Raw genomic sequence first — 9,054 nt, 5'->3', positions numbered from 1 at the left:
TGCGTACGGTGGCCTTGCGGTATGCGGTAACGAAATCTTTATGATAGGAGGCACTTAACAGCAATCGCGTCTCTGGGAGAGACACGAAGAGTCATTTTCTGGCTAAACCGCTGGCTTATTCATTCTCGAATTTCGCGCACAGGTGCCATTTGGCCGTAATTTTGTTTCATACCAGTCTTGGATGGCCGACTTAGGTGATTCGGTGTGAAAATTAATCGGAAATCTGCATCGCATGAGGTGATACTGGACCTAACAAGAAGCTTTATTTACAGTTGCGCTGACAGAGTCAGCTTTTGAAAGCGGCAGAATGACGAAAGCAGTCGAATGCGAGCAGCGAATTGGCCAGTGCTCCTCGACCTGTCCGTTGCGAGGTTTGGCGCTAACGGCAGATCTGTTACGAAAGGCCTTTTCTGCTCCGACATCGATCGCCTCATACAGTGCGGAGTTTCTATTAATTCTTACTGAATCAAGTAATTGCGCCACCCAAGCGTGGTATGAAAAGAAAAATGAACGCCAAGTATCATCTGTGTGCACACTCACAGCGCGCACCAGCTAGCGGCCTCGCCTAGTAAAGCATTATTTGGTTATCTCCGCGCGTCGCAGCAGTTGGTAAGCGGCATTTTGGCAGAAAAGTAGGGCGCTAAATTGTGAACATCACAAATTTAATTTAATTTGCATGCCTTCTTACATAAGCACACAGAAAAAGCAGCAATGAACAATCAAAACCAAGGAATGACCGAAATTTAAACATTTGTAATCCATTTGATGAGCGACAAACATAAATGTGTTTGTATATTCTTCGCCTTCTCAAGTCGTATCACCACGCCGATCAAGCAATGCGTATTCTATAAGCCTAAGAGCTGCGGTGAAGGTAGGTCATTGGTGGTGAAGAAAACACCCTCCTTCGACCGACGCCGCCATATTGGTCAACCGTATCTGGTATTAAGCTCCATGTTGTTACACCAGTTTTATGGTAAGGTATGGCCACTAACCCCGAGACACAAACTGCCTTTTGTATTTGGGACATGCGCTCTGACGCGACACTCTATTTCCCTCTCCCCCAAAGCGAAAACGTCACCCTATTCTCATCGTCATCATCGTCATCAGCCTGACTACGCCCACTGCAGTGCAAAGGCCTCTCCAATGTCTCTCCAATTAACTCTGTCCTTCGCCTGCTGCGGCCACCGTATCCCCACAACTTCTTAATCTTATCCGCCCACCTAACTTTCTGCCGCCCCCTGCTACGCTTGCCTTCTCTTGGAATCCACTCCGTTACCCTCAAGGACCAGCGGCTATCTTGCCTTCTTCTTCCTCTTGATTTCGACTAGGATATCATTAACCCGCGTTTGTTCCCTCACCCACTCCTCCCGCTTCCGATCTCTTAACGTTAGACCTATCATTTTTCTGCCCATAGCTCGCAGCGTGGTCCTTAACTTAAGCTGAACCCCCTTTGTTAAACTCCGCGTTTCTGCCCCATAGGTGAGTGCTGGTAAAATACAGCTCTTGTATACTACACTGCACTAGGTTTATTGCATCCAATAAAAGTAAAAGAAAATGGCCTTGGTTCATGTCGTGCCCAATCCTGCTCATCGGTTTCAACAACAAAAAGCACGAAAGTCTGAAAATTTGAGCAAATATCAGTGTCACTCTTGACGAGTTTCATGAATATAGATCTTCAAAAAATATTGTCTTTATCTTCATCTGATGACACCAGGGCCGAAAAGGTTAACCCGCGGCCCTCCACAACAGGAACCCTCACGGCCCACTCGCAGATCCGAGCCATTTCACCTAGAACACTATATTATAGCGCTTTTAATCTAGTACAGGACTAAGCCGTATAGTCTTCATAGAGAGAAAGAAAGACTTCGCGAAGTTTTGTTTTAGATATGCGAAGTATTCTTCCATGAGCAAAGATATTTACATTAAACGCGAGTAAAGTCGCCTCCGCCTTATGTAAGCGCTCTACTCTCTGTCCATCCACTACTCATAGAATATGATACAAGAAGAACACCGCCAAATCGCGGCCGACCAGTGAATAACGTCGCGCACGTATTTTGCATTCTACGACCGCCCCATTAATTTCGCTCTCTATCCTTAGCTCCTCACACTTGTCTTCAGTCTGTCTCTTCTCATGACGCGTTCTTCGTTCTGGCGGGGAAAATGCCAGTAAGTAAAGAAAATAATTTCCCCCTCACAACCGGATCGTTGATCTAGGGTAGTGATTCTCGCTTTGGGTGCGATAGGTCCCGGGTTCAAATCCCGGACGAACGGGCCCTGAATTTTTTTATCCCTAGAATTCTTTGTTTACCGTAAGTCTGTGGTACGCACTATGCACCACGGCAAATTTTCTTTGCGTCAAAATAAAAAATATTGAAATAGAGCAAGTAAGCACACATAACTTTTTGCAGGACTCAGTGTAGAATGCGGGGCAAGGATCGGCCAAACATAACAGGAAAAAAAAAATGCCACTGGACACCGAAGAACTCAGGAAAACCTGATCGCCTGACATGCGCCACCGCAGATGCTCAGGAAGCTGGTGCTCACAGGTTATGTCAACACCTTGGCCAGACCCAGCCCGTAAAACGAGGTGTCCGGAATCCTTTCCTTTCGGAGGGAAACGTGGCTATGGAACATAGCGAAATCTCCGTACGTTCTTATTCTGAACATTCGAGCCTGCATGTCAGTCTTACAGAGGAATATATTCAACGCTTCGTTCGTTAGTCATTTCTAGTTTTTAAAGCTCATTTTTTGGTGAGAGTGATCGGTTTGTCTCTAGGATGACGTAGCCTATCGATGCACGCCAACTTCAATTTGTCCTCTGTGTCCCTTAAAGGGCCACTGACCAGGGTCCGGACATTTTTGAAAAACAAGCCCACTGCATAGATGAGGTATCGAAGATAACCTCTGCAAAATACTAGAGCCATGCGCGCCCCGAAAAGCTGCGAAAATTCAAATCAAAGCCCGTTCGTTCTTTCCTTCCTTCAAAAACGGGCCCGGCCCACTACTCTGCACCCCGCTGACGTCAAGGGGGGCTACTTTCGCTAAAGGCACTCCATTGGTGCATCGTTCTGACTGACGGGAGAAGGTTGGGCGTAGCCTTGGCGTCGCGTCGTCTGCACAACGCTTTCCGCAGCGCCTTCTGTTCTGGCTCATGCCTACAAACCCGCATGAAGGAACAAAAAAAAAAAAAACTGCGGAGGGAGCGTGCGGCGACAGCCTTGAACCCTAGCCATAAAAAGTAAAAAAACAGTAAAACTGAGGGAGTTGGCTCGCCCCCCCCCCCTCCCCCCCCCCCCCCCCCCCCCCGCCGTGATCCCATCACGAGACGCTCTGCGTGCGCGCTCCCTTCTCAGTTTCTTTTCTTCTATGCGAGCCCCCCAAAACAAGGTTTTAATTAGTAGTGCAGCAGAGCCTTTCCCTCGCTCGCCCACTTGACCGCTCCGCACACATACCGCTATCTTTCGTGCATCTTGCGTACGCCTTGACTCCAATGAATGACATATGCTTTGGAGCGGAGAAAAGACACAAACACACAGAACACAAACACGCATGGAGAAAAGCAAACGGGCGGTTGCCGGGTCCGCGCTTCGCCGTGTGTTTCGAACACAACCGACTTCCGCCCCTCCGCTCGTGAAACGGTGGGGAGGCCTAAAAGAAAATGAAAAGGTGGCTCGTTAACTGGGAATGACAAACAGATGTATGAAAGGATGCGCTCGCTAACAAGTCTAGGTGGTCGAGCCGATCGCGCCTCTCGATCGTTCAGTGTGCGGAGAAAATGCAAAAACCAAGAAAAGAATTCTATTGAAGGCGGGGCCATGACGTCGCCCTGTGACGCACTCCACAGACACCACGCCTCCGGCTTACACCGGAGAAGGAAGGGGTGATTTTGCCTTGCCGAGCCTACTCGACGAGGAGCGGGAGAGAAAAATTTCGAGGAGGGAATGGAAGGAGAGGAGGCTCGCTCAAAGTGAGGTAGAGAGTGTCTGCTGGCCGCGGGTGGGCAGGGGGCCTTTAAGAGATAATTTCTATGGTGCGGCGACCAAAATAGAATCACATGTCCCTGCCGGTGCCGCTAAGTATAAAGGGTTTTCTTAAGACTTACCACGAGAATACAGTAAGTCAGAGAACAAACGCGAGATAATGATGTCCTAGTTGAAATCAAGAAGAAATGTACATGGGCAGGGCATGTAATTTGAAGGCAACATAAGGAATGGCCGTTGAGGGCACCGGAAGGTATTCTGAGAGAAGACAAGCGTAACGGGGAGTGGCAGAAAATCAGATGGTCGGATGAATGTTAAGAAGTTTACGGGGAAAGGTGGCCGCAGCTGACTCAGGGCAGGGTTAGCTTAACAGATATGGCACATGGCTTAATTTGGAGCGGCATAGTAGGGGTGGTGATGAGGATGACACCAATGCTAACTCGCGATGTCGCTCATAACCTGCCCAATTTACGTACAAACCGGTTTTCGGGGGCATAATGCTGTCAAGCAAGACTTGAAATTATGCGAAAGACAGTGAGTGCCCCCCCCCCCCCCCCCCGTTTGGTCTCACATTTCCCTCTGCTAAACAACCATTTGCTGAGAGTAGAATTTTGACAAAATAAAAACTCCAACCTCGATTCCCTCAGCAGCCTTTCTATGGACTGTGCATTCGAATGAAACCCTGCCAGTACCCCTTGTTAACGACTGATTCAGACTTTTCTTCTTTCTGATGTCTCGTTTCGCCTGCGTGCTTCCCGCAGTCAAACCTGTTTATTCTTACTACTTGACTGCATTGCGACATCTTTTCTTTGTTGCATATGCCATGCTGAGAAATAAAATTAGCATCGGCCCGTTGGTCTAGGGCATCCCAACGATTGTTGGGATAACCTAGACCAACGGGCCGATGCTAATTTTATTTCTCAGCATGGCATATGCAACAAAGAAAAGATGTCGCAATGCAGTCAAGTAGTAAGAATAAACAGGTTTGACTGCAAGAAGCACGCAGGCGAAACGAGACATCAGAAAGAAGAAAAGTCTGAATCAGTCGATTGTTGGGATGCGGTTTTTTTCTGGGATGTGCTTCAAAGAACACTAAAGAAAGATTTACCGCTACACCCGCATGGCATCAGGTTCTTACCGGTAGGAAAACAGGACATCCCTTATGACACTATTACGCTCCTTGGCCTCCATAGTTTATGGAAAACAAGGACACAATTCAACAATGCAGAAGTAGTTGTGAGATCTCCACGCGAGCATTTCATTGAAGGTGTCATACGTCTGAAGGAAGTGTATCAGGCACTGCCTGATCAGCCAACTTGGTTAAATGTGTTGGATGACTTGGTTGAACTGAAAAAATTTTAACCTGCTGTGTCAGTGCAAGTGTTGCTGACAAGTTTTACTTCTTTGTACCCGTTGTGAAAATGCAATAAAGAAGAAAAAAAGCCCGTTGGTCTAGGGGTATGATTCTCGCTTTGGGTGCGAGAGGTCCCGGGTTCAAATCCCGGACGGGCCCTTGTTTTTTTTTCCTTCGCAATATTGCTTGTTTAGCATTACACTGTGATACAGACTATTAAAGACATCGATGAAGATAAAAAGAACAGGTATACACACACGCCCTTTCTCGGTTTACAGGACTCTGGGTAGAATGTGGGCAAGGAGCGACCTAAGCAGCGTAACAGGCACAAATAAAACTTCTGTGTGCCGCCGCGGTGGTTCAGTGGTTATGGCGCTCGGCTGCTGACCCGAAAGACGCGGGTTCGATCCCGGCCGCAGAGGTCAAATTTCGGTGGAGGCGAAATTCTAGAGGCCCGTGTACTGTGCGATGACAGTGCACGTTAAAGAAGCCCAGGTGGTCGAAATTTCCGGAGCCCTTCACTACGGCGTCCCTCGAAGCTGAGTTGCATTTTTCATGCCCGTCTGTAGCCAAACCAAATACGAAACCTCATCTTCCCGGAATTCCTGCGCCTCTTTAGGGTGGATGAAGCATAGTGCCGCCTGCTTTCCCTCCAGGTAATATTGAGAAACTCTATGCTTGCGCATGGCGGGCATGTGTACGGATATATCGGCGTTTTCTTCACGGATTATGCCTCCAAGAAAATCGAACTTAATCGAAAATTCATTGTTAGACTATACCATGTTCTTTTATCGATCTGCTTTCGTAAACCGCAGTCAGCAGTGCTGCGGGTGTAGAGCAGATTATTTGCGCAGCAACAAACTGTCTGAATTTTCTCTGTAAGTGGCGCTATGAGCAGCGTAAACCATTATGCTCTTGACTGATCATGCCACTCATATATGTGTACTGCTGTGTTGTTCTTGACGTGCAGCAAGGCTAATTAATTGGCTTGAAACCCGATATTTCAACGCGGGCCTCACGGGCTGTGCGCTGGCTTTTTCGGGCTTGGAGGTTCAGGCACGGGTAGAAAAATCGCCGAACCCTGGAATGACGGCCGAAATGTAACTGCGTGCTATATAGGTAGCTCCGGATCCCAGGGTCGGCTCGATGTACTTTGCACCTCTGGAAACGCCCGCTTGGTTTCTGAGGTGGATCACGTCTATTTTTTTAATCTTTGTGTTACCGCCTGTCCGTATCATAGAGCGTTGTTTTCAGAAATACTGAGAGGTGTGCATCACCCCATGAGCGCTGACGTTCGCAATCAGCGCGCATCATGAACAGCGGCGTTTGACGAAAGTTATTTCGTGACGCTATGGAACGGAGCACGGGATGTTTGCCAAAACTGCAGTCATGCGGCGTCGGAGAAATGGAAATATTCTACTGGCTGATTAAAATTCGGTGCAGGGCCGGACGCACAGCGTGTACAATCTAAATACCGAGAAGAACTTATGAGATGCAGCTCGTCTTCCCTTTCGTTGCTCGCATTTTGTTCCTGTGGGCTCGTTAATACCTCTTATCCGAGCTCCTTACCACCGTCGTTGGCCTGCGCACTCTTCGTTTTGAAAGCGGATGTCTCCTGTTTTATGGGGTGTTTAGCGTCCCAAAGCGACTGAGGCTATGAGGGACGCCGTAGTGAAGGGCTCTGGAAATTTCAACCACCTGGGAATCTTTAACGTGCATGCACTGACATCCGACAGTGCACTGGCATCTGGATTTTCGCCTCTATCGAAATTCGACAGCTGCGGCCGGGATCGAACCCGCGTCTCTCGGCTCAGCAGCCGAGCGCCATAATCACTGAGCCACCGCGGCGGCCCACAGAAGTTTTATTTTTGCCTGTTATGCTGGTTAGGTAGATCCTTGCCCACATTCTACACAGAGTCCTGTAAACTGAGAAAGGGCGTGTGCGTATACCTGTTCTTTTTGTCTTCTTCGCTAAGGGGGAAAAAAAAAACTCGCCGTCGTGAATACTTATGGTAAACAAGCAATACTGCGATTGAAAAAGAATGCTGGGCCCGTCCGGGATTTGAACCCGGGACCTCTCGCACCCAAAGCGAGAATCATACCCCTAGACCAACGGGCCAACAGTAATTTCCTTTCTCAGCACGGCATATGCAACAAAGAAGAGATGTTGCAATGCAGTCAAGAAGTAAGAATAAACTGGTTTGAAGACAAGAAGCGGCCGTGACCGAACTCGCGTCTTTCGGGACAGCAGGCCAGCGCCGCACCACTGAGCCACCGCGGTGGCTTTTTGAAAGCTGAGTAAAGGTCACCTCGATGAAGAAATGGTTTACATTTCGCTTCGTGAGGCTCCTCCGAACACCGCTCACGGGCGTACAAACTTTTTCCAACAGAATTTCTGCGATAGTCAGAGTAGGAGTTCTTATCTCCGGCGGTTACATTACGGAGTACGGCTATATTCAGCTTGCGCTGTGTGGTGGCTGCGAATGTTGATGAAAGCGTGCACTGTTTCATTGCAATTGCTCCTACTTCCTATTTCTTCTCTGCTTTCTTTGACTTTCTTCGCCGCCCCAGGAAAGTTTTGCTGCATAGAAAAAATGGCAGTAAAAAAATTTCCGGCGGTTTAGCATTGCTACGCACCGAATATTGTGCGAAAGCAGGTTTTTGCAGGCGGAGACCAGCGCCATGTAGCTGAAAGTGCGATTGAGGTGTCCACTCAACCAGGGAGCCAGTTATGCGGGTTTCATTTCCTTTCGTAACTTTTGCAGATATAGATGAAAGTTGATGAAGACGACAACGTGCAATGTACAGCGCGAGAGTGCGTTGCAGTGTAACACGAGACGTGCTCGGCTGCGGCGATGGCATAGATGATAAAGAAAAAAAAGCGGCGATAGCAAAGTGCTCTCGTGCAGTGTCCACGAAGCTTATCTATTCTCGCCGAAGCAGGTTCGATACGCAGTCACGGCAACATTTATTTTAGTGCAAGAGCACTACTTCACGAGGTGCAACCTGCTCACCGAGTTTGTGTGAAGCTTGACCTTGAAGATGACCTTGACCCATGCAGAAATAAAATAAATTATAAATAAATTTTGCCGCGACCATGTTTCCAACAGCGGCTACGCGGACAGATCAGCTTCGGTGGCCAGTGCACGAGAGCACTATGCTGTCACTGCGGCCGGTATACTCTCGCGCTGTGCACTGCACATCGTCGTCTTCATCAACCTCCATCTGCGGCGCGAACAGAGCAGATCAGCTTGACCTCGATCAGAGCTTAAGCTGAGCTTAATATCGTCGCCAGACGTGCCGACGACCCAGAAAAGCAAAAAACATGAGCGAACCAGGCTAAACACACGCTTTTGCACGTCTACTCGGTCCAACCACGTTAAAACGCTACCACTTTTTATTTCGGCTGGTAACTGTGAGGCTTCAGAAAAACATTCGCTTTTGCAGGATTGCTATTGAAGTAATGCTTTGGCACTAAAAAAGTTTTAGTAGTAAAAAATGGATGCAGCTTAGCTCAGCTCACCCTGGTTATACACACGCGGCACTGCAGCAATAGGCCACAGCGTGACTTCGTGTTGGTTATGCAAACGAAAGTCACGCCTGCATAACCAGCACGAAGTCACGCTGTGGCCTATTGCTGCAGTGCTGCGTGTCTGCCGAAACGTTGTCAGCGCTTACGCATGCAGCCCACATATGGCTCTCACCACCGCCACGTACCTC

The 9,054-nt window shown here is 48.4% G+C and overlaps 2 non-coding genes across 2 annotated transcripts; one reads left to right on the top strand and one right to left on the bottom strand.

The window, feature by feature from the left end:
* The first annotated feature begins 5,421 nt into the window (after window positions 1-5,421).
* On the top strand, window positions 5,422-5,493 carry TRNAP-UGG (transfer RNA proline (anticodon UGG)). Its single transcript has one exon. It is a non-coding gene; the product is annotated as a tRNA-Pro (tRNA).
* A 1,888-nt stretch (window positions 5,494-7,381) lies between these two features.
* Window positions 7,382-7,453, bottom strand: TRNAP-UGG (transfer RNA proline (anticodon UGG)). The gene has a single exon. It is a non-coding gene; the product is annotated as a tRNA-Pro (tRNA).
* Between the last annotated feature and the right edge of the window lie 1,601 nt (window positions 7,454-9,054).

The sequence above is a fragment of the Amblyomma mixtum genome, chromosome 3 (genome assembly GCF_055824585.1).
Source record: "Amblyomma mixtum isolate Tamu chromosome 3, ASM5582458v1, whole genome shotgun sequence".
NCBI lineage: Eukaryota > Metazoa > Arthropoda > Arachnida > Ixodida > Ixodidae > Amblyomma > Amblyomma mixtum.
The sequence above is the reverse complement of the archived record's forward strand: the minus strand, read 5'-3'. Positions and strand labels throughout refer to the sequence as shown.